General features: G+C 44.8%; 1 long non-coding RNA gene across 3 annotated transcripts in view; it reads right to left on the bottom strand.

Moving 5' to 3' along the window:
* The window catches only part of LOC102009353, a 101,461-nt gene extending 80,489 nt beyond the window's left edge, over positions 1 to 20,972 (bottom strand). For 2 of the 3 annotated variants that reach the window (XR_001231750.1, XR_001231749.1), the window contains exons 1-2: positions 18,342 to 18,412; positions 16,821 to 16,891 (exon numbers count right to left, since the gene is read on the bottom strand). This is a non-coding gene — a long non-coding RNA (uncharacterized LOC102009353). Of the gene's footprint in view, positions 1 to 16,820; positions 16,892 to 18,341; positions 18,413 to 20,607 lie in introns of those variants that run through there. The other variant, XR_259727.2, reaches the window with a different exon arrangement.
* Between the last annotated feature and the right edge of the window lie 4,072 nt (positions 20,973 to 25,044).

Genomic DNA, 25,044 nt, shown 5'->3' with positions numbered 1-25,044 from the left:
TATGCCTGCTCTGTTCTCTGGGCCTAGGAAGGTCCCCAGCACAAAGTAGGTGTTCAGTAAATGGCAGCTGAATGAAAGCATAGATAAAGGAGCAAACATTTTTTTCACTTATACCTTGCACACACAAAAAAAGGCAAATCAGAGAAAGTATGCTGGATGTGGTAAACCTCCCAACTGTTTTTGCAAAAAAGCACCCAGGAGTTTCAACCTGTAGTCAAGTCGGAGAAATTCCACCAACCCTGGGAAATTTTCTGTTGGACAACACTTGACAAATCATCCTGGGGAAAATACAGGTTAAAAAAAGTCAGAAGTCCCAAGAACCAGTCCAGAGTGACCAAGTTGGCCTCCCCATCGCAAGCCAAGCCACTGGCTCCATCCTTCCATCCTTCCCCAGGGCTGTGGCCAATATGCTTCTCCAAGAGAACACAGTAACAACCCCACGCCAGCACATGTCCATCTCATAGTTGACTAGCCTTCTGCTGGCTTTAATTCATCTGCTCTGCAAGACCCACACCGCATGTATGGTTACTGACCACCCCCCACCCAGATTCTGAAAGACAAAGAGGTTAGATAAGTTGCTCAAGGTCACCAATAGCAGATCCAGGATTTTTAACACAAACAACCCACTGGGATCTGCTCTTTACTTAGGAGACCCTCCAAATCCTGCTATCCCTCAGACCCAGCCCTGCCCTCTTCCCCAAGCATAAGTCCCTACTCCCAGAAATCCCTCCCTTACCCCTGGGTCTAGTAGGGCCTACCTGGGCCTGCGTCAGTCATGACATGCCTCCTTATTATTCAGTTTCTTGGGGCATGAGCTGAATAATAATGTCCTCAAGGCTTGTCCTGGAAAGCTTCCTATGTTCTGTCCCCACTCCTCCAGGCAGGTGTTCCTGCCAGTCCTCTAGCCTGGGTTGAAGAGCTCAAGCTCCAAAGCCAACATGGGTTCCAATACACTTACTGTCTCTGGGACCTCAGACAAGTTTGTTAGCCTCTTTGAGCCCCGGGTACCTCGGCCATAACACAGGGATAATAAGAAACTCTTCCTCACATCACAGGAGTTTGGGGAGGGTAAAGCTAATCAATGTGAGCATTTATTTTTTCCTAGGCTTACGCTGTCCTCAGGCACTGGGAACCTATCCCCATAGTGCCTAAATAGAGGGATGGCATTTCAAAAGCCCAGGGAGCCCTCTCCAGGGAGCGAGCAGCCTCTTTCCTCCTCAGCAGGCTCTTCTCTTTCCAAGCCTTGAAACTTCCCCAAGATGAGTTCTTGTCCCCAGCCAAGCCTGAGCCCACAGACTGCCCGGGCCCCCATGGCTGTCACACCCTGGTGACCACTGGGAAGGCAGAACGGCCAAAGAGTAACTGGGAAAAGGCTGTACAGGCCCTCGAGCCAGGATCTTACCCGCTGTCAGTCTTGCTGGTCCCCAGGGAGCCCTCATCTATCAGGAGTGACAACAGGTCCTTCCGCCCAGTTGTTCTGGGTATCCCTCAGCCACCCTCTCTCCTTTTTGCTCTTCCAGAGTTCGGATGAGCTCGCTCTTAATTAGCTTGACAAAACTCAGTCACCAGGGGAAGTCTTTGAGGTTGGGGATTTCAACAAAGCTAAACCACTAAATCCCGGGGCCGCCAGCCTGTCTTCACAGCTTCACAGGCTCTGCCAGAAATCTCGCTTACTCCCAAGCAGAAACCACAGCCCTGGCGGCTTTGGTACCCCAACCCCCATCTCAGGCAACCTTATCAAGGCAGGCCCGGCCCATCTTTTATCTGCCTGCCATCTCTAAGTGCTTCCATCCCCCTGTAGACCCCATAAAAGCTGGTAAAAGACAAGGTTGGCTGGCTTTTGACATCACTGACTTCAAAGGCCTCCAGCTTCGTGGGGCCAATCTGGATGCTTTACTGAGTTCAGAGCCATGCTCATGGCTGCTAGGATGGCCTGCTGGCCCCGGGGTCACTCTGGGAGCTCTGAGGCTTATCAGTGAATATACGGAATGTTTACACGCACTGGCTTGGGACCCAAGCAGCACTGATTCAAGGCTTCATCTGTCACCTGAGGACGGGGCAAGTTTGATTCTCCTTGTTGGCCTCAATGTTTTCACCTGCCAGGTGGAGACAATGAGATGTGCCCATCTGTCTGATCTACCCAATGTCACCGGGAAAGACCTAGGGAAGAATACTCCTTCCTGTGCAGAGAATGTGGCCCCCTGGGACCTCTGAGGACCACTCTTATGGGACCTGTGGTAGCATCCAGGGTGACTCTGCAGGGCAGCGCCAGGAAGAAGCAGGTGACAAAAGTGCCTATGCCACAGTAGTATCCGCAGCTTCAACTCCCAGCTCCTAGCTGCCACCCTCCCTTGGTCCCTCAGAGTTCAGGCTCCGCACTCCTCATCCTGTAGTGCCAAAGGTCTGCTTTCAAGGAATGGGTAGTTTCTGTGTGGTGGGCCTGGGATTCAGGTCTTCGAAGAAGAGGAGTCCCGGAGATGGATGGTAGTAACGGCTGTACAACAGAGTGGACGTTTCCATGGGAACGTGCTCAACGTCACTCCCTGTACACTTAAAACCAGTAAAATGTTAACTTTCATGTTATGCGCATTTTACCACAAGTTTTTTAGTAGTCTGACTCCACCTCCACACTACCTCGCCCCAACCCCAGTAGAGGAGAAAGTCAAGAGCAATGGAAAGGAGGTGAACGCTCAAGGGCTCTGGTTGCTTAAGGAAAGGCTGACAGTAGAAATGAGGCAGAATTCAGGACCCAGCCACCTCTTGCTGGCCCCAAACCCATCCTGTGTCCTGTCAGCCCCCAGTCTGGAGGCCGACCGCACCAGGGAGGGACAGGAAAGTCTCCCGAGGTGTCTGTCATGCTCCCTGCCCCACGTGGAGGCCTGGGATCCAGGTCTGCCTGGCTCACACCCACAAACAGTGGCTGCTTGAGACCCCTGCTCCAGGTCCTGAGTACAAAGAAGTGCGTGCAGATGGGGAGAGGAAAAGGGAATTAAGTCATCCTAAGCTTTTTCTCCCAAGTTTCACTGAGAAGAATCAAGATGATTTTTGGGCCCGCTGCCCAGAGGCAAAATAGGAGATGAAAATATTTATTTGTTTCTAAGGCTCTCACAATCCTGGGATGAAAAGCCCACCTTGGTTGTAACTTACTGCAGGACAAGCTGGCTCCAGGGCAGGCCCTCCCCACAGGCAGCCTCCTACTCGCTCAGGTCTTGGGCAAGAGGTTCCATGGTCCCATGGGGAGAAAAGGGGGATCCCTGTCCCAACAGAAACTGAATCTCTTAAATGAGAATTATCCCCTATGGGCACCAGGGAGCCATAAATAGCCCCGCAGCCCCTGTTGAATCACCAGAGCTAGCACTGTGTCAGCAATTCTATATAAACCAGGGTTTGCTAGGGGATTAGCCCACAGCCGTAAAAAATTTGCTCCAGGCTGAAACCTGGCCTAAAGAAAATCTCAGCTGGGAGTAGATACTGAAAAGAGAGCCAGACAGACACTGCCCCAAGCCTCCTGAGGACAAGGGTGCCTGCGACCAGGATCTCTTACACCGGAGCTCTGTGGTCACCAAATGGACAAGGCGGTGATTTAGGGCACCAATTGGGGTTGTCATAATTCAAAATTTGATTCCTTCAACTTTTTTAAGCTAAGAGAAGGGATATTTGCTGCACTGAGCAATTGGAATAGGCCTGAGTTGGAGAGTATGCAATCCAAACCCTCCCCTTCCTATGTTGACAGTTAAATATCAAGCAAAAAGACATTGACCTCTGCAGGGAAACGATCTCATAATCATATCCTGTATGTCATCGGGGCTGTGGTACTGTCTTCTACCCCAAAGGTAAAGTTTTGAAAGCAAGGTCTGGGAATCTCATATGTCATACAAGTAGAGCAACTCCACATATAACACAGGTATAGTCAGTGGGAAAGGATGTTTTGTTTGGGATTTTTTTTTCTCTTCTATGGATAGTCCAACACCATCAATTAAATAAAGCTAGACCCTCCTGCATATCATATATGGAGATAAATTCCTTGTGAACTAACAGTCTAAGTGAAAAATATCAGAAGAAAATCTAAGAGAAAGCATAGGTAAACTCATAATGTTGAAGGATTCTCTAGTCATTAAAACCAAAAGTCATAAAAAAGAATGTTTTAATATTTTAAAATTTTAATTAGCCCTAAGATTTTAGGAAACCAGACTTGTAACACACAAAATTAAGGCAATAGTTGATACTTCCAACACATATGGCAAAAGGTTTATCTGCTGTCTTTAAGAAAGGACATGTACAAGTTAATACAAAAAAGAAAAATAGACAAAAGATATGAAAAGGCAATTTAAGGAAGAGGAAATTTAAGGTGTTGATAAACAATAAAGAGACTGGCAACTTCACTGGTAGTTAGGGAACTATAAAACAACAAATTTGAACCATCTGATTGACAAAATAAATAATGCCCATGCTGGTAAGGATATGGGGAAATACAAGCTCTCACTCAGTTAAGGTGCAATGAATTGCTGAAACCTTTAGCAGATATCTAGAAGCATCTGTCAAAATTTAAAATACTTGTGGTCTCACTTTTAGGAATATCTACTAGAAGCCACAGCCACGAGCATACTTATTACAAGCATTTCTTGCTACAGCAAAAGAGCAAAAATCAAAGGAATATCCACTAGTTAGTGATAAATAAACTATGTGATGTTTATATCACTGAATATGAATTATGTAGTTATCAGGGGAAAAATAAGTAACAATTTATATTTACTAATATAAAAAGGCTATGGTGTATGTTTTCATTTTCAGTTACTCATATATTAATGAGTAATTCATTCTCCTTTAACATTTATTGTTTTATGAGTGAGTCTCTTTCCTTTATTCTTTTATAGTCTTCAATATTTTCAAAAACTTATTCATATGTGTCAAAAGAGTTGAATTTGTCCATATTCTTGATAGGGAAATCATTTTTTAGCAAATTCACTGGCTAGCGTAATACTATGATATGGTATTAATTAAAAAACAATGTCAAGATATAATGTATTTAGTATGATCCAGGCAATTTTTTAAAAAGAGGAAAAGGATAAAATCCCTCTCTATGTGCATACATTTTTACTTAAGCTTGTGCATGGAAAAAGCTATAGATGGAATCACCCTATACCGTCAGTACTGGTAACCTCAGAGCTGCAGAGTGGAAGGTGGTCCTACAAACTGCTGACTATTTTTATATACCTCTATATTGTTTGGTTTTTATAGCAAACATACATTAGTTTTACAATATTTTTATGTAGGAAAGTTTTTAATAACTCCAAACTCCAAACTTTATGGAGAAAAAGGAAGTGATTATAGCTCCTCAAGACATGCTTAACAAATATTATGGAGTAAGTTAATCAATGGCCACTACTGAGGAGCCAGAGAATAGCACAGGCCCTGTCCTTAGGAGCCCATAGACAGGTGGGGGAGGGAAAAATGCATGGCACCCTTAGAGACCAGTTAAGAAAGCCACAGGGTGCAGCGACAGACAAAGTCTCTCATGTTCATCAAAGGATTCTGGCAGAGGCTTCAAGACTTTGCAACAGGAAGGATGAGATGATCAGAGGACCAGGCCAGTGCAAGAGATAGCAACACAGAAATATAAATAAAGATCAAAATAAAAGATAGATGATAGGAGGTCAGGAGATACATCTTTCTCAAAGGGAAAGAGGATTAAGATACGGAGGAGGGAGAAGGGAGGATGAAGAAAGGAATTGAGATATGTTATGTACATGTACTAACTCCCCGCAAGGGAAGTAATCATTAGGTCCTGCAAACACATATAATAAAAACTGAAAGAAAAACAGAACAACACAGAAACAAAAGGACATCCGAGCCTCATAAGAAGAGACGTAGGGTCTAGGAAAGATTTCAGCATTCAGGATATGGTATAAGGATGCTTCCTGAGTGCTTGTGGGTAAGTCTCCTGCTCTTTAGAAGGTGGTATGGGCAAAAAGAACATTGGACATGCCACCTCTGCAAAGCATCGCTTTTGCATTCCCTTTCGATGGAGGGGTTCCCTAGGGAACGGCTTACAACCAGATTGCTCTCTGCCCAGAAAGCCAAGCCCCAGGTGAGCTCTCAGAAAGGCTAAAGCCCTACCTGGCAGCACAGGCTTCTGAGGGTCACTTCTGGGTCACTCAGAACATCTCCCATAGCTACACCCAGGTCAGCCCATTCCAAAGCACACGGTCCCTAACTTCCCAGCTAGAACCTGAGCTCCCTGAGGACAGCAACCACGTCCGTCAGGTTCACCAGTCTATGTCCCATGCCAGAGTGGGTGCTCAGTGAGCAGCATATGCTGAGGCATTATTTATTGAGAGAACTGGTCTCCGTGGTGGATGTCTCCAGCTCCCCGCTTTAATACCGAATAAAGGTGGAATAACCCCATATATCACACAGGATTGTTCTGTGAACAAGCTGCTATTGCCACTTGGAGAGCAAGGCTTGGGATCTGGGGGTTACAAGACTGATAAACAATGCTTCGTTTTGAGAGCTCAAGAGAATCCAGCAACCCCTACCAATATTACTAAGAGATCACTTGAACTATGTGAGCATTATTTTCTACTGGGGAAGGAAGAAAGGGTCTTTGCAAATTATTTTCTCTGAAACTACAAGCAAATGATCTGTCACATATGCCTTCTGTGGGAGGGCTCCAGAGGGTGGTTTTCACAGAGGCACACCTCTAGTCAAAAAGGTTTGGAGCCCAGGAAAGTCTAGTGGGACTTACACTCCTGAAATGCTCGGGAACAGCAAAGCCAGCTCTGAAGAGAAGCATATGCCTTCCAGCCAGTCCCTTTTCTCAGCCCTCCGATTGCTCATTCCTATCCCGGCAGAGGGCAAGCTGCTTGGTGCAGTGCATGGGAATTCCCAGGAGAATCAAGCCCCTAGCATCTTTCCCATCTCCAGTCTACAACCGGAGGGGTTCACTTTGTCCTGCTCAGCCTCTCCTGAGTCACTATCCTAAGAGCACCTAGGAGAGACACACATGATGTCCCAAGGCTCTTCCAGTGCAGCCTCTCATTAATTCATTCTGGCTCCACACCCAGATATTGTGGATCCACTCAGCCCTCAAGCCCCACCCTCATGGACTCCCAACCGGCATCCTCACCTAGGACCCCGGCTTCCTTCCCAGAACCCACGGGAGTAAACTCTCCTTCCTCTTTGTAGAGCAATCCTTGCTTCTGCCAGAATCCAAAGGGGCTGGCTTGCTCCCTTTAAAATCTTTGCTTTAAAAAAAAAATCATAGTTTCCTGCCCAGAGGAGCTGAAGTACCATCATTCATTCAACAAACATTTGGTGAGTGCTTCTTGCAAGCCAGGATGGAGTCTAAACAGTGAAGATACAGCAGGGAGAGAAACAAAGATTCCTACCCTCATGGGGCTCCATTTTTAGTAGGAAAGGCAGCAAAAGAAAAAGACACCTTAATTAATAAATGCATAATTTAAATGCCGTGCGATAAAGCAGAGCCTAGGCGGGCAGGGTAGGGAAGGAGTGTGTTAACGGAGTAGCTTGTGCGGTTCCTTCTCGGCTGCTACTGCTCAGTCTTTATCTTCCTGCCAGGACGGTGTGATTACGGCTCCCGAATGCCTGAGGTTCCAGGGAAGAGTTCATCTGTAATGGGATTATTTCTTACCCTGTTTGCTTTCATTACCATCCCATTCTCTCTGAGGATGAGAATCTAACCTTACTAGAAGTATATTTTGGTAATCTGATATAAACTAAATTTAAACTTTGACCTCCAACAATAAAAACATTATTTTCCTTCTCTGAAGACCTGAAATTCAGAGTAAGAGCCTGCCAGCTTCACTTTCCGGGTTTCTCACTGACTTCTAATTGGAGTGTAAGCATTACTCAGGAGGGGCCGGGCACAGGCCCGGCCCGCGGTGGGCGGCTGGTGGACTGGCCCGGTTCCTCCTCGCTCCCACAAGAAGCCAGACACTTCTGATGTTCTCGCAGTCCAGCCCCTGTTTAGCGATACTGTCGCCAGGCACCAAGTTAGGCTGAATGCAAAGCAAAACTGCAGCCTTGAGCTAGGATGCAAATATGTTCTGATTCCCGTTTTGAACGAAGCGCTTTAATTCCACTGTGGATAAAGGTTAAGTGCGCGCTTACTCCGATGTGCCCCCGTGTCATGTTCTAATTCTTGTGGGTTATCTGACTTGGAAATTAAGGCAGGCAACTGCAAGTCCACGCGGGGCTGTCTGCAGCGGAGGCTGCTCGCTTCCCCCAGCCTTCCGCAGCAGCTGGGCTGCCGCCGGCTCATCTACCACCTTCTGTTTTTCAAAGCTCGGACTTCATGTGTTGCTCAGGTTTGCCCCACACAAAATTAAAGCTTTGCTTTTACTTCCTTACAGAGGGGAAATTAAATAAATGTCTCATGTTCTGGATCAGAATAACCAACTGAACATTCAAATTCAGGGATGTCCTACATTAATAACTGTTCACCAAGGAAGCATTTCCTGTTTATACATTGGACTAATGAGAATCCATCACGCCTGTCAAATACACTGAACACCAAATTCAAATGTCAAACCAAATGTAAGAGGTCACACATTTCCTTTGCTAACTAAAAGTGTAATTCATAAATATTATTGCTACCAAACTCTCCATCTACAACATTTGTTTAGAAATATGCACATGTAATATAAATTGTGATTAAGTTAAATGGGTATATTATTTCCTGTTTTAAGGGCTAACAGCAGCATGAATTATGCTTTACTGCAAAGAAGGCCAAAGTCACAAGCAGTTCTGCCTGTGCAGAGCCCCACATTTTACACCCCCCAGATTGGTTTTTGCACTTTCATTCATAAATACTTTACATTACCCAGCTTTGCTAATAACTTTCACTTTGGCTGCCTTATAAAATAGCTGTTACTATTGAAAAGCTCAGCTAAATGGACATAAACTCTGGATTCAGCTACATTTAAACTAAAAGTAGAAAAACAAAATAGATTCACAAAGCTAGAGCTTTCATTTAAGGGGCTGGGTCTGTAAGCACAGTACCAGAATCCGAATGAGGCCAAAGTTGCACATCTATGGCATGATTTGGAAGGGCAGAGGCAGGAACTGTGAGCTCAGGTAGCAGCCACACAGACTCCAGGCTTCCAAAAGTGAAACCAGGGAGAAGTGACACAATTGGAGAGACAACTTTATTTCATATTTGTCTACAAAGATATTCAGCTACTGCCAGGTGTGGTGGTGCACACCTGTAATCTCAGCACTCAGGAGGCTGAGGCAGCAGGCTTGCCATGAGCTTAAGGCCAGCCTGGGCTACATAAGCATGTTCAAGTCTAGTCTGCACTACATAGTGAGACCCTGTCTCAAAAAAATTCAGTTAATATTCTTAGTTTTAAAAATATGTGTGTGTGTGTATATATATATATATATATTAGTTCAGGAGAACAAAATGTATTTGTGCAAGGAACACCAGGGAAACAGAACAAACAGAAATAGTTTCATCTAAGAACCTGAGAGATCTATACCTTCACTCAACTCTAATACACGGATGAGGACAGGGAAGATCAGAATCGAAGCTGAATCTTCCACATCGTGCGCTGTCAGTTCCAGAAAAGAGTAAAGTTTTAGGTCAGGCATGGTGGCACATGCCTGTTATCCCAGCACTCGGGAGGCTGACACAGGAGGATCATTGCGAGTTCAAGACCAGCCTGGGCTACAAAGTGAGCTCAAGGCCAACCTGAACTGCATAGTGAGACCCTGCCTCAAAAAGACCAAAAAAAAAAAAAAAGGTGTAGAGTTTTATTCTCCACTCAGTGAAAATTATTATCAGTGACCAAACAAATAAATGCAGATAAACCACCCCTCTTTGAAGCCTAGGCTGAGAGCTTTGTTGCTATAGGCAATCAGGAGAACATAGCCCCGCAGTTCCACAGAGCAGACCCAGGCAAGCCCCTGTCCGTCCACACCAGAAGCCTCAGGCCTCATTCCCATCAGAGCCAGGTTCTGCTGGGCTAAGCCAGGCAGAGGAGAAAGGGCGGGTCAGGCACTCCTCAGAGTAACACTGACTCATCACTGTTTCCAAATGCTTCCAAAGGGCAGCCAGGCCGACAGACATTGTGGCAGATGATCCTGAAATGAAACCAAGTCTTTGATGTCACAGACTGGGGAGAGGGATAAGCCAGGCCCCTGGAAGAGATAACCACGATGAATCCCAGCTTTTGAAGTCTGGTGAGCAGTGTTTTGTAGACTCCAGATTCAGGAGAGATTGTGAACAGACACCACCAGAGCTCATTTCTGTGGACACTGTGACTGATGCCCTGTTGCCCAGAAGGACACTCTACCCATGTGCCACAAGTCAGGTAGGGCACGGTCCTTGCGTGGCCCTGGCATCTCCCAAAACTTGTGCTGAATGGGTAGATTTGTATTTGAGAGGCGTTGCTGATGTAGAACATGTTTAACATGTTCACAACAGGGCCATAATTCACGTCTCACTACAGGGCAGCTTGAATCATGGATGGTACGTGCATGAGTGCCCCATCAGGCATCAAGAGACAAGACAGTTCCTTTGGGTGGTACAAGCCGCCCAAAGGGGCAGTCACGCATGTGCCACCAGGGGTTCAAGCCAGCAGAAACATGTTAAAGTATGTAGTTATCATTAAATTTATTTTCCAGTAGTTTTACCGCAGCATTTTTCCCATCATCATATGATCTTATCAAGTTATACTGAATGTAACAACTTCCAATCTGTTAACTATGATTGGAAGCCCAGCAAAAGAAAGTCTTTTCCACCCCCACGTTCTTTAAGGTAATGTGCATAAAGTGAATACTCAAGTCCTAAGTGTTCTGTTTAATCACACAAACACAAGACACAGGACAATTTTCTCACCTGGAAAGAACTTTGCACTTCCTGACCTCTTGCCCTCAGAATCACCTGCTCAGTAGATTTCTGAAGCCATAAACTGCTTTTTCCTATTGTAGACTTTCTCACAAACAGATGGCATAGTAAGTATATTTTCATACCCAGCCTCATTCACTCATGTTTGAGATTCACCCAAGTGATCACATGCATTATATGTTCATTCTGTTACATTGGTTGGTATTCCATTGCATGATCATACCTCAGGGAGTACTGTATATCCAGTCTCCATTGCTGGACACCATTGCTGTTTTCCAGTTTTATATTTTTGTGGACGAGGCTGCTGTGAATATTCTTATATAAGGATTTTTATGGAAATATATTTTCATTTCTCTCAGGTAATATCTAGGAGAACTGCTAGATTATATGATGACTATATTTTTAACTTTTTAAGAGTGTGCCAGTTTTCCATTCTTATACCCTCTCCTATATTTAGTGTTAATATTTTTCATTTCAAAGAAGTTCTAGTCAAGTCAGGCATGGTGGCACATGCCTGCAGTCCCAGCACTTGGGAGGCTAAGGCAGGAGGATCAGTGCAAGTTTGAGGCCAGCCCAGGCTACAACATTTTAAGTTTAAGTCCAGCCTGAACTGCACAGTGAAACCCTGTCTCAAAAAGACAAAGTTCTAGTCACTATTTACCAATAGCAAAGACTCACTATAATTTTAACTCACATTTCTCTGATATCTAGGGCTATCAAACATTTTTGCATATGCTATTATAGTTTAGATATAGCTTGAGTTTGTTCCCTAAGGTTCATGTGTTGGAAGCTTGGTCCTTGGGTGGTGAGAGATGTGAGAGATAGTAGAACCTGTGAGTTGGGGCTCAGTGGGAAGCAACCAGGTCACTTGGAATATTGCCTTCAGATGAGGTGAATACTGGCCTCACTCAGTGAGTTAGTTGTTCTAGGAAAAGGGAATTTTCATAAAAGGCCAAGCCTGACACCCAAATCCCTCTCTGGTTTCCTGTCTTGCCATATACTGTCTCTACATACACCCCCACCCTGATGCCATCTGTCTCGATGTACTATAACAAAGGAAGCCCTTGCCAGAGACTGAATCAATGGGACTGTCTGATCTTGGACATTCAGCCTCCAGAACCATCAGCTAAATAAACCTTTTTTTCCAGAAGTACTCAGCTTTGAGCATTGTGTTATAGTAACAGAAGATCAACTAGTGCAAGTTCTTACTGGTCATTTGTATATCTTTTTTTTCTTTGCAGCACAGGTAAACCCAGGACTTTCCCACTGAGCTATATCTCTAGCCTTTTATTCTTTTATTCTGAGATAGAGTCCCACTAAGTCTATAAGTTGCTCAAGGTGGGCTTGAACTGGCAATTCTCCTACCTCTCTATCATGCCCAGCTCATGTATCTTCTTTTGCAGTTTTTAGCCAAGTTTTTGCCCATTTTTAGTTGGATTGTTTATCTTTTATTGCTGAGTGATAGAATTTCTTCGTATATTCTAGATGGAATATAGAATTTGTATTTGAGAGGAGTTGCTGATGCAGTCAGGCATACTTACTGGCAAATTTGTAGCTTACCTAGTAAGCCACAAACAGTGTCTGATGGATAGAAATTCTGAAGTTTGATGAAATCTATCTAATTCATCAAGTTTTTTTAAAGGCCTGTGTTTTCTGTGACCTAGAAATCTTTGCCTACCCCAAGGTTTTAAAATATTCCATAGTTTTTCTAACATTTTGTCATTTTCAGCATTTGTGTGTAGGTCAATGACCCATACTGAACTGGTTTTCATATGTAGCTAGAGGTAGACAGATATTTGGTTGTATCTGCACTACACGTTGAGGATATTGTTTCTCTATTGAATTTCCTGGCCACTGTGTCAAAAGTCATTTGACCATGTATCTGGGAACACACAGTTGGGAAAGCTGTAATTAAAAATGTACTTTCATTAAGTTCTTAAATTGCTCATAAAATAATAGAATATTTTTGAAAGTAAGCTGTGATAAATATAAAGATTGTAATCTCTAGAGAAATCAATAAAAGTATAATTCAGAGACATCATCACTGAAATGTCAATATGGGAGATGAAACAAAATCTTTTTTTTTTGGTTTTTCTCCGGTACTGGGAACCAAACTCACGACCTTGTGCTTGCCAGGCAGGCGCTTTGCCGCTGAGCTAAATCCCCAGCCCCGAAACAAAATCTTGAAAGAGGTGTTTCATCTCCAAAATGTAGGGCATGAGGAATAGAAAAAGAGTCTGAGGAACAGATAAAAATCAACCCCAAATTTAGTTCACTGACCTTCCTAATTAGTAGACAGACATCATCAGACTGGATAAAAATGGAAGACTCAATTGTATGTGCTTTATAAGAAATATGCTTTAAACATAAAGATACAGATAGGCTGAACATAAAGGACTTCAAAAAATAAAAGTACGATGAATAAGAAAACAAATGGAGCTATACTAAATCAGAAGGAGTAGACTTCAAGATGGTAGATACAGGGGATCATTTTATAACATTAAAAACTTAATGAGGAAGATGCAGGCAGGCATGTTGATCCACACTTGTAAGCCCCACTACCCAGAGGCTGAGGCGGGAGGATTACAAGTTTGAGGCCAGCCTGAGCACTTTAATGGTAACTTATCTCAAAATAAAAATTTTTAAAGAGAGCTGGAGATATAGCTCAGTGGTAGAACACTTCCTAGCATTCAGGAGGTCCTGGGTTCAATTCTCAGGATAGCAAAGAAAAAAAGACATAAAATGCCAAAAACTGTTTGGAATCAAATAGCAAAGTTCCAAAACAGATGAAGCAAAAGTTGACAGAACTAATGGAGAGTGTATATATACTCTCATAACAGAATGATTTAATACCCATTTAGCAGTAATTGATAGATTGAAAAGTTGGTAAATATATTGAAGATTTGAACAACATTAACAATAAGCTGAACAGTGTTGAAAAAGAAGAAATTTGGAAGAGCTACCCAATCTGACTATAAGACCATCTGTATAGCTGTAATAATCAAAACAGTATAGTATTGATGAAAGGAGGCATAAATAGATGAAGGTACAAAAGACTTCCCTCTGGTTTTTTTTTTTTTCCAGTACCAGGAATCGAACTCACGACCTTGCACTTGCCAGGCAGGTGCTGTGCCACTGAGCTAAATCCCCAGCCCCAAGATTTCCCTCTGAAATAATTTTCTTTCAGCCTACAGAACTCCTTTTAACATTTCCTGCTCTTGTAGAGGTTTATTCTTACAGATTTTGTCCTCTTAAAATTTTATTTCATTTTTAAAATATTTTCATTGGATATCAAATTTTAGGTTAAGTTTTTTCTTCCATCATGCTAATGCTGACATACCATTATCTTTTTGGCTTCTATTATTTTTTATGAGAAGTCATCTGTCATGCCTACAATTATTCATCTCTAAATTTTTTCACTTTGGCTGATTTTAAAAAGAATTCAAGAAAAACAAAAAGAAATTTTTTATTTTAAAGAGAAAAGAACAAAACCAAAAAAACAGAAACAAAAACAAAAACAAAACACAAAAGCTATAAAAATGATACAGAATTTCAAAACAAGATGATAGGAAATCAACAATGGTTGTTGTATTACTTATTGTTATCTTATTGCTCAGATTACCAGATGTAGGTATGCAAGATTGATCAAACAATTAAATATTGACTGTTCCTTTCAATAAACCAATTGAAATTAGTAGTACAACTATCTTGGCCATCTTGTATGTGTATGTGTATATTTACCTTCCTTCTTTCTTTCCTTTCTTCTTTCTCTCATCCCAGTTGTTGTTTCCTATTGAGCAGTTTCTTTCCCTTTTACAATATCTATTGTACCTTTCAGTTTTATTTATGCTTACAGGTTGAGATATTTTTTTTTACCTTGTGTTTTCATCTAATGGTCCTGCTTGGAATTCTCTAAGCTTCTTAGATGTGAGGCCTCTTTCTTTTTTTTTTACTCTGAAATTTTAGAAAATGTTTGATTTTTATTTCTTCAACCACTTTTCTGCTATTTTTCCCCTCTTGCTTTCTTCTAGGACTCCAATTATAAGTGTGTTAGACTATCTGATATTATCTCATAGAACTCATATACTTTTTTTATTTTGTTGTGCCATTTCGTTATTTTTGTTGTTGTTGTTTCACCTTGAATCATTTCATAGGTCACTTTTTTTTCTGTTGTTGTTGCTGTTTTGTTATTGTTGTTGTTGTTGTTGTTGTTGTTGTTTCAGCTTGGATCATTTAAATATGTTGATTCTCTCCTCTGCTGTATCCAATCTCCTAACAAACTCATTAACAGAATTTTCAAAGTCTGATATTTTTCACTTCTTGTATTTCCATATAAATCTTTTTATAGTTCCCATAACCCTACTGAGATTCCCCATTTGTTCATACATACTGCCTGACATTTTCACGGGATCTTTTTGTATGCTACAGATCCAAAGTTTCCAGCCAAAGGCCTGGAACCCATGGCAATGTCCCATACAAGTCCCGCATCAAGAGGCCAAAGGATCTGCAATGGAAGACTGATGGGTCTATGCCAGGAGGTCAAAGCATGGGCACTAGAAGGTAAAGAGTCTGTAGTGGCAGGCCAAAAGGCCAAGAATCTGCGTGGAAAGCCAGGAGATGACTCCCTAATGCAAGGGCGAGGACTAGAGTTCCTCCGAAGAGAACAGCTGAAGCTCCTCTGAGGAAAATCAGCTGAAATACTTCCCTGCAGTTCTCCTTTTATACTATTCTGAAAACAGTCCTTAAAGTGGGTCTTCCATGCCCAGAAACATGCTGACTCAATGCTGGGTGTTCCACTCAAGTTGACAATTAATCAATTACCACCACAGCCTGTATTTAGATTCTTAGACACATTTTATTTCTTGTAAAATTGAAATGGAATCTTGCTGTTCGACCTTAGTCCTACAACTGCTTGTACATGGAGCTGCTCGTAGTAAGGAGGGGAAGAGTTTGTGTACAAGCAATGAAGGCATGAACAATATCAGAATACAGCTACAAAGCAACAACCAACATTTGTTGGACACACAGCAGGTGAAGAAGGTAGTACTATGTACACAAATGACTTCATTTCTCACAACTTGATGAGCTAAATACTGTTTTCTAGATGAAGAAATTCATGCTCAGAGAAATTAAATGATTTGCCCAAAGCCACACAGGTACTAACTGGAGAAAACAGAATGTGAATTCAAATAGTCTGGATGCTGGAGTCCACACTCTTAGCCTCCATATCATGAAGAAATAAATTAGGGATTAATTATTTACTTAAGCTAAATTTTTCTGTCATTGATGATCTGACATCTGAATTTGAACCAATTCATATAACTCTCCACATATGCAAGGCTGAGCAACACACGCGCACGCACACACACACACACACACACATACATTTCCCTCTACCTGCATCTTCCACAAGAAATTGCTCCTCCCAGACTTGTGACCAGAGTGCACTGCGTCACTCTGAGCCTTTAGGAGGACACTCTCCAGACCACCTATGGGACACACAAGTTCAGGGCCAAGACTGGGTGAAGGTTGCAGAGTATCGCAGCCAAGCAATGACCTCAAGCAGGACTAGGATGCAGATGACTCCTTGGGCAAATGCAGAGAAGACAGGACTGTCCAGAGAGAGTCCCTGAGGGGTTGGAAGCTGCCACAGCCTGCCTTACCTCAGGAAAAGTGAGGAGCTGCAGTACACTGTGGGTCATCAGCTAATGAAGCTAAAGGACAAACCTGAAATCTTAAGAAGAAGGAAAAATTCACCTCATACACTTACAATTCAGCAGTAGCCCTTCCCAGACACACCATCTAGAATAGAGCTTGCTCTTCTTGAAGTAGTCTCTTGCCTGACCAAAGCAAGATTTCACTGAGCCATTTTAAAAAGGAGAGACACTGCCATTACAGGAGGTAAGACCAAATACACCATAATCTCCTCTATCCTTGGGCAGCTACTTACCAAGTCTGACAGTGCACCTCATGTTGCTTCCCCAGCCAGCCCGATGGTCCCATGTCTTGATACCTGGAAGGCTAGAAAGCAGAAATGTGGTTTTACTTATGCAGGTCTGCTGGGAGATATGAGGGATGATAACACAGTGACCCAATCAGCTTCCCCACCCCAATGGACGCAAAGGGGTATTTCAGAATTCATAACTGGGATAGCTTCAGTTGCTTTCTTAAAAAGGATCAAAACATTGAAATTCATCCAAGAGCACGGCTGTGTAACCTGAGTGCAGGCAGCACTCATTAATAGGAAACGCACATGGCCCTCGCTCTTGTGTTCTTAAGATTCTTTCAGCATTCCTCAGAGAGAAGCAGGCCCCACAGCTCCAAGCACTGGGGAAGTTTCTTGTTATATGACAAGCTAATTTCATAGACTTATCCCTCCAAGATGCTCTCTTATACCACCAGGCTGATATAAATTAAGGTTGCATTCATAGAAGTATACTTCCAAGGTAGGTGAGTCTTTTCTTGCTTCTCTATAGGTAACTAATGCAAGGGTGCATTGCATTCTGGGTCCTTGGACTTTAAGGGCCAATTAGAGTGAGCCCTCTGGTGGGTGCGGAGGATGAAGGGAGGCGGAACCAGGACATATGATGTGATTGATTGCCCGTAGGGTCTGCTGGAATTTAGCTTGCTTGTACTTTTATTTCCGCTTCTGCTGCCTAGCACTGTGATATGCTTACCCGTATCTCCACATTCTACTCTCACCCATGCAGATTCCTCTCGCTCAACTAACTCTGAGCTTCCTGAGGACAGGGATGTTGAATGGTTTCCACAAAGAGCCTGGGAAGCCCAGGGAATATTTGTTGAATGAATGAACAAATACACAAACGAAAGAGTTGCCCTGGGGGAATGTCCCCCAGATGCTACTACCTGGCTACCCACCTCCCTCGGTGGAAGGGAAGACCCTGCCCTTCGCATGCAAAGGGGGCCAAAAGGATGCCAGAAGCTGCAGGATTTGGCTGTTTCAGAGTCTATCAGCAACCTGAGATCCCACTATAAAAAGCATAATGGTGAATGCTAAGTTTGCTGAAACCGAAAACAGGGTCAAAGTGGGTTGTGAAGCTGCAGGGACCCAGGCAAACTGCTCTGCCCCTGCGCCTCTGCTTCTTTTCTTGTAAAATGGCTAAAACTATGGCCAGCTCACAAGTGCTGGAGGAAGGATCAAATGAGAGGTTGTCAGTAAAGTGTACATTTACAATTTTTTTTTTTAAAAAAAAGAAAGATGACAGGAAAGTAGAAAGGTGACTATGAAGGAAAAGGAGGGGGCTGGGGGAAGAGGGGTGTTGGGGAGGTTGAAAATAATCAAAGTATATTATATACAGGTAAAAATACACCAAAATGAAACCCACTAGTCTGTATAACTCACAAACAATAATACATTTTTTGAAACATTGCCCAGTGTGCTAAATAGGAGCAAGGACAGGCAATAATGGAAACAAAGTACATTCCACGGGGAAAGGAAAATCAGACTTACCATGGGTCTGCATAGCCAGGACAGGAAGAGCAAGCTACGGTTGCTGTATTATTACTAACACAACATTAATAACACACCCAGCTCCTCAGAATTGTGTTCCCCTCTTGCTTTGGCTGCTAGGAAACTCAGAATCCAATTTGCATCCTACTCACAGTAAGGTCAGTGAACTTGTGGCCTTTATTTGTATTTCATACCTCTCACATGAGACCATAAGCTCCAGGAGGCAGGAGTTATGATGGGTTGGTGGTGGTTGTTCACTGCTATATCCACAGTGGTAAATATTTGCTGAGTGTCAGCCCTCATCCCTATTGTCTTACTCTTCTTTCCCCTTTGCCCCAGTTTCCTATTCACGTGTATCCTGCTACAGTGTCTACATGTCTGAACCCCCTCAGATCCTCTTGTGTAGAGGTGGGAAACAAATAAACACACAAGAAAAAGAGGAAAAAGCAAATCAAACAGCCACAGATCCATCATTCCCCTAGCAGCTTCTAGAACACCATGGCTCTGCCGACCTTCCCATCCCTCCAGAGGCAGGCCAGGTGGGGGCAGCCACTGAAGATGCTGTTGCCAAAGCCGAGGTTTGTCCTTAGGAAACCTTCCTCTCAGGCTGTTCCTGGAGATTATGTTACCTCTCGGCCTGCCGATAGGTTGCCTAGCAACACCCACCGTTTTCTGGCCTCTAAATCCCTCATTTGTGTCTTCCATGGACACGGTGTGGTGTTTTTGTGACCCTGAGTTATAGCCTCTCAGATGGGTCCCAATCTAACACAGGCCTGATCTGCGTAGGTCTGGGCCCAGAACCTTCTCCTCTTACTGGCCTGTGACTTCCAGCCAGGACCCCCTGGGTTCCCTCGGGCATGAACACAAAAGCCAGCAAGCAGAGTGTGCTTCGAGGAGCCTCAGAGCTACACGATGTACATGTGCCAGGAGGAAGCAAGGGGAAAGAGGCATGCTGAAGCTTAACACCCAGGTAAGTTGAAGTTGATGAAGATCTTGTCACCTCAGGAGCCGCCTCCTTTGAGATTTTCTGCTCTCGAGCAAACACTTTATTTTTCATGTAACAGGGTCCAAAACATGTGAACGTATAGATAAATGAAGTGTTACTTAAGATCATGTCTAAGCAATGTACAAAAATAAATATCCTACTGAGACAGACTCCATGAGGGAAAGCAAAAACAAGGAATCATTTGAGGGGACATAGCTTTATCAGATGTAAAACTCACCAGTGGCTTTCCAGAAGCCACAAAAAAACAAAGAACACCAAACTCGCAAACTACAAGTGTAGACCTCTAGGTGCCAGTGGCCACAGATGTTACCTGGGCCCCTCCAGCTGCTCCCCTAGCTTAACTACCACGCAATGCCCAGCTGCAGAAACATGGACAGGAAGATGCTCCTCCTTCTCACATCGCTCAGAGAGGAGGCCATTCTTTCTTGAACTGGGTCTAAAACCAGTCAACTCCATCTGGTCTCTGTCGTGAAGCCAAAAGTTAAAACTCCAAAGTTTACATACATCAAAAGCAAAAAAAGTAATTTTAGCTCACTATGATGAAATCTATTTTTGATAGTGAAATGCAAAAGGCAAAACTCATTACACACATAAAAAGGGAAAGAGTAATTTTAGCTCTGTATGATGAAACCTACTTTTGATAGCAAAATGAAGAACAGGCTAAGAGAAGGGGTCAAATCAAGATACTTTGGAGCCATGCTGTCCAATTTAGCAGATGCTAATCACCTAAGCTTATTTATATGAAAAGTTAATTAAAATTTAATAGAAGCAAAAATTTAGCCCTTTCAGTTCACCAGCCACATTTATTGGTGCTTTTAAAAGCTGCATAGACACACACGGCTAGTGGCCACTGTGCTGGACAACTCCAACATTAAACACTTCCATCGGTGGAGAAGGTTCCATCAGACGGCGCTGCCCTGCAACAGCACGTGAACAGGCTGTGGTCACAGATGCACCACCAACACAGTGGAGTCTGTCTGCAGGACCTGTTGGATGCCCATCCATCCTTTGCTATCACTTCTAAGCTAGGCTGTCTTCAGTCTCAGAAAAACCCTACAGCCAAAGCTCAAACTGCTTTGGGAGTTTTTCCAGAACCCCCAGTGTGGTGTCTTACCCACAGTAATATTTTCATCCCAAAATAAAGTTACCCATGACCCATCTCTTAAGACCATACTCTTGCACTGCTCTAGGAGTATTGTGGGTAGAATGGCGTCCCCCACCGAAGATAGTTCCCGCAGAACCCATGGAAAAATAACTTACTCAGGAAGAGTCTTTGCAGATTTTGAGATGAGATTATGTTGGCATATCCAGGTTCTTCTTAAATCCAATACAAGTGTCTTCATAAGAACAGGAGACAGCGTGGCTGGGGCACATGAAGTTGGAGGCAGAGCTGGAGTTACATAGCTACAGGCTAAGGACACCCAGCAGTGCCATCCAAAGCTGTAAGGGATCCTCCAGGGAAACCAATCCCACCAACACCTGGACTTTGAACTTCTGGCCTCCAAAATGGTGAGATAGTAAATTCCTATTGTTTTAAACCACCTGGTTTGTATTTGTTATGGTGGCCCTAGGAAATCAATATATAGGAAAACGAATATATAGTGGCAGACTATAAATGAAGGAATTTCCTCTCCCAGAGATGTATCCAGCACCTACGTGGGACCTGTGACTTCCAGCCCGGACCCTGGGTTCTCAGTGAGCATGAGCACAGAGACAGACAAGTTCACAGGGCCACTGAGTCTGACTCTGTGTGCCAAGAGGACAGAGTGAATGGTGTGAGTGCAAAGAGGCCTTCTTAGTACTCTTCAAGTCATGCTATGGAGATGGTTGCGCCATCCCTTCCTGTCTTCTATGTGCTCGTCTTCTTGAAGCTCCCTCCTTCCATCCAGGCTATACTCTGCCCCATTTCACTTCCTCTTCTGCCAGGCATGTTCCCAAACCCACCTCCTCCAGGAAGCCTTCTCAGACCACTCTATCCCCATGTGACAGCCACATGCCATGGCAGAGGGACCCTGGGTTTTAGCCTAACCTAGCCAACCCTCACTGTGAGACACCATCCTCCCAAGTCTCTCCATTCCTCTGGGCCTCAGGAGCCTCATCTGCACCATAACAAGAGAAGCTAAACTGTCTCTATCATTTCCTGTCTTTTGGAACTTGCTCATCAATGTATGTCGTTATTTACCGAGCACACAGAGGTTAAATACTAACAAAAACATCATGATAATAAAAAGTAGCAGTTATTGGGCCCACTGTGCTACTTAATGCATTACATGCATTATCACACTTTTTCACTATTTTTAGAGGGGTGGAGGAACGAAAGGGGTTGGGGCTGTATTCCAGCCAAGCGCCAGAATCGCAGAGGCAGAAGGCTTCTGCAGGCTCAGTATATGTGAACTGGCAGCAAAAGACCAAGTCAAAAAGTCTCCTATAAATATAAACTGGGCCTCCTTTTCCAAGAGGTCTATCCTCCCACCCTCTCCTTTCAGGAATTCTGAAAGGAAGCAGGTCACCAACCAAGGGATTGTGGCCACAGTTGCACACGTGTGCATGTGCGTGTGCATGTGCGTGCAAGCGAACACACACACACACACACACACACACACACACACACACACATGCTGGCCCAGCAAATGCACCTCTGAAGTTTCCCTCTTATCCAAGCACCTTAGAGTCAAGGTACATGGGAACCTGACACGGAGTCATAAACCAACAGAATTAACCACAACATCAATACCTGCAAGGTGCCAGAGATCCCTCTGTTGTATGTGAGGGTTGTGGAATGACCACTCCCCGCCACTTTGGCCTGCTCCTCTGACCCACCCCTTTCCACATTCGCTTATCTTGAGCAACCTGAGCACAGCAGCCTGACCGAGGTGTGTTTGAGCTGACACACCTGGCCTTGCCCGCAGTGACCTGCAGAGAAGGGGCCGCTCACTCCCACCACCGTATCATCCGGGTGCTGGGCACAGAGCTGGCTTCCCTGGGCTTATAGCCTGGCTGCAAGGGCACAAGGTAAGATCTGGGAGGTCCCAGCCCTTCTTGTCACACATGGGACAGGCCCCCATGCACCTCACAGCGCCAGAAGAAATGCACCTCACACTATCATCACACTGTCAGCTCAAGTAGGAACATAATGCCAGGAAGACTGAATTTTCTGCAGACTTGTTTAACCTGGTGATTTCTGAGTACTTGGCGCTGGAAGCCACGGGTAAATGGGCTGCCAGCTGTCCGTTTATCAGCCCCTTCTTGAGAATGTTCATAGGTTTATTAAACCAGCATGAATCACTCTCCTGCCTTCTTTGTAAGCATGAATGGCAAAACACCAAAACCAAGGAAAGCCTACGTGTTTCTCAATCATTTCTTCAGGGCCTGCAGGAGTACAGAGCTGGAAAAGAGTTTGTCAAGCTGAGGCCTCCTGCCAACAAGGGGTGCCCGGGCCAAGGGCAGAGACGACAGCTCAGGTAGGCTAGGGGCACAGAACATGACGACCGGCCCATCACGCGCTCACTCAGTCAATCCTGCTGTCTTCCAAGGGCCTGGGTGCACAGTGGGGAGTCAGCAGACAGCAGCCTGGCCCCGTCTCTGCCTTCGTGGTGCCTGCAGCCTAGTGGAAGTTTGAAGTGGTAACAGTGCTGTTTCTATTTCTTCCCTAGCTGGGAAAAGTCGGGCACGTGTGAAGATCTCCGAGCGTCCATTTCTTGTATTGTAAGGCTGATGCACAGGGTGACATCAGGATTTAATGGAAGAGTTAATATGCATCGAGTCCCTCCTAGTACAAGCACTTGCAATTTTACTGGAGAAAGGAGAGTTATCGGTGACACCCACTTGAGCACAGGGAGCCCTCACCTGTCCCTACCAGCCCTCTCAGTGCCACCCAGATGACCTGGAACCTGGGCCTCCCTGCAGCACTGGCAGGAGAGGGCACCTGGGCCCTAGGTCTCCATCCTAGGATTCCTGTCCAACTGCAACCTCAACTCCAACTTCAGGCCTTCCTTCTTGGCAGTTCCCAGAAGTTCAGGCAGACACTACAGACCCTCCTTGAGGGGGTGGATGCCTTCAGCATGTAGATCCTGACCACATTTTCTCTCTGGCTCTCATTTCTCTCCAAAGTGCTGCAGATTGTCATGAGCAGCACCCTCCCTGGGGGCCCGGGTCACCCCGCTACCCCTGCCACTCTCCTCTGAAACAAGATGAAAAGACACAAGTCCTACCCTTTATGTCCCATACTGGACTCTTACTTCCCACATAAACTTCTCTCCTGCCTCACGGACCAGAATGCATAGGCATCCTCCTTGAATTAAGCAATAAGGCGGCCCTGTGCCCAATGCTCGTATGGCACCTACGCTGTTGGCCAACAGTTGTGGAATGCCCGTGCGTGCCAGATCATCTCCTTAATCCTCACCACAATCACCCCAACCCCAGGGCAGGCAGAGGTCGCCCTGCAGTGAGTGACAGAGCCCAGTGAGGCACCCCTGCCAAAGTCGGAAGGATATGGAAGGAAATGGAAGACCACCAGTGACAAGCTGGGGTGGAAACCAAACAGAGAGGCCCTGGAGGTACACTCAGGACAGGCACACCCCTGGGGTCCCAGCCTCCTCCACCTCACCCCAGTTCTCCCAGGCCCCCTCCCAGGCTACTATCCCCATCATGCTGGGAACCAACTCACAGGGAAGCAGCACGCCTCACACCACAGGAAAATGGAATCCATCTACCCAGCCCCAAAGCTCTCACCCATGCTTAAATCAAAGAACTCTCCAAAAGCACAGAGTACCCACAGGTGACAGCAGAGCTGCCCTAACCACAGGGTGGGTGTCCTTTTCCAGGACCCCCAAATCTCAGTTGGGAAAACTCAACCAAGAGAAAATCTAACAACAGCCACAGGGGTGACATGGGTGACTTTCTGGGTGACAGCAGCACAGATAATAATGTTCCTTGGCTACTTATATCTAGCTCCTCAATGTTAAGTGTTATTTAATTTTAAAGGAGACAAAGTAGCAAATGTAAAAGGGGGAAGAGGGGCTGGGAATTTAGCTCAGCGGCACAGCGCCTGCCTGGCAAGCGTGAGGTCGTGAGTTCGATTTCCAGTACCAGAAAAAAGACAAAAAAAAAAAAAAAAAAAAAAAGGTGGGGGGAAGAGGTAGAAGAGACAAAAACAGAGAAGAGAAGGTGGAGAAGGCGAGGGGCTGGAGGAGACTTCAGATGCTTGCACCCTGGAGGACCATTTCCAGGGCCACCTTCCCCAAGAGGGGACACTGACATTGAGGACTGGCAGAGTGCCTGAGATGGTGGAGCCTCACCATCACCCACAGAAGAGACCAGGCCCAAAGCCAGGCTACTGTAGTCAAACACCTGGGAGGAGAAGAAAGGGACTGACCCAGGCACCTGCTCACCCCTCAGGGTCCCAGATCCCAGCTGGTACTTAGGGCTGAAGGCTTAGGGTCTCCTTGACAACTAAAAATTCTGTAGAAGTGTCTGCTAATCACAGGTGCTCACATCCACTGACCCTCTTCCAAGAAGGAAATCGGAGCTGGCCCTCCCCTGTCCTTGACTTTCTGCTCAGAGCAGCCATGTTTGCAATAGAGAGCCCTTTCCAACTGACAAGGCTTCTGCCCTTACATGCTTCACGGGAGACTGAAAAGACTCCCATTGGCTCACACCACCACCTCTATGGCTTCACATGAGAAACAGCCTTGTCTT

This window comes from Chinchilla lanigera, unplaced genomic scaffold (assembly GCF_000276665.1).
Source record: "Chinchilla lanigera isolate Chin_1 unplaced genomic scaffold, ChiLan1.0 scaffold00007, whole genome shotgun sequence".
Classification (NCBI taxonomy): Eukaryota; Metazoa; Chordata; class Mammalia; order Rodentia; family Chinchillidae; genus Chinchilla; species Chinchilla lanigera.
Note: the sequence above shows the minus strand (reverse complement) of the source record. Positions and strands in the feature narration are given on the sequence as shown.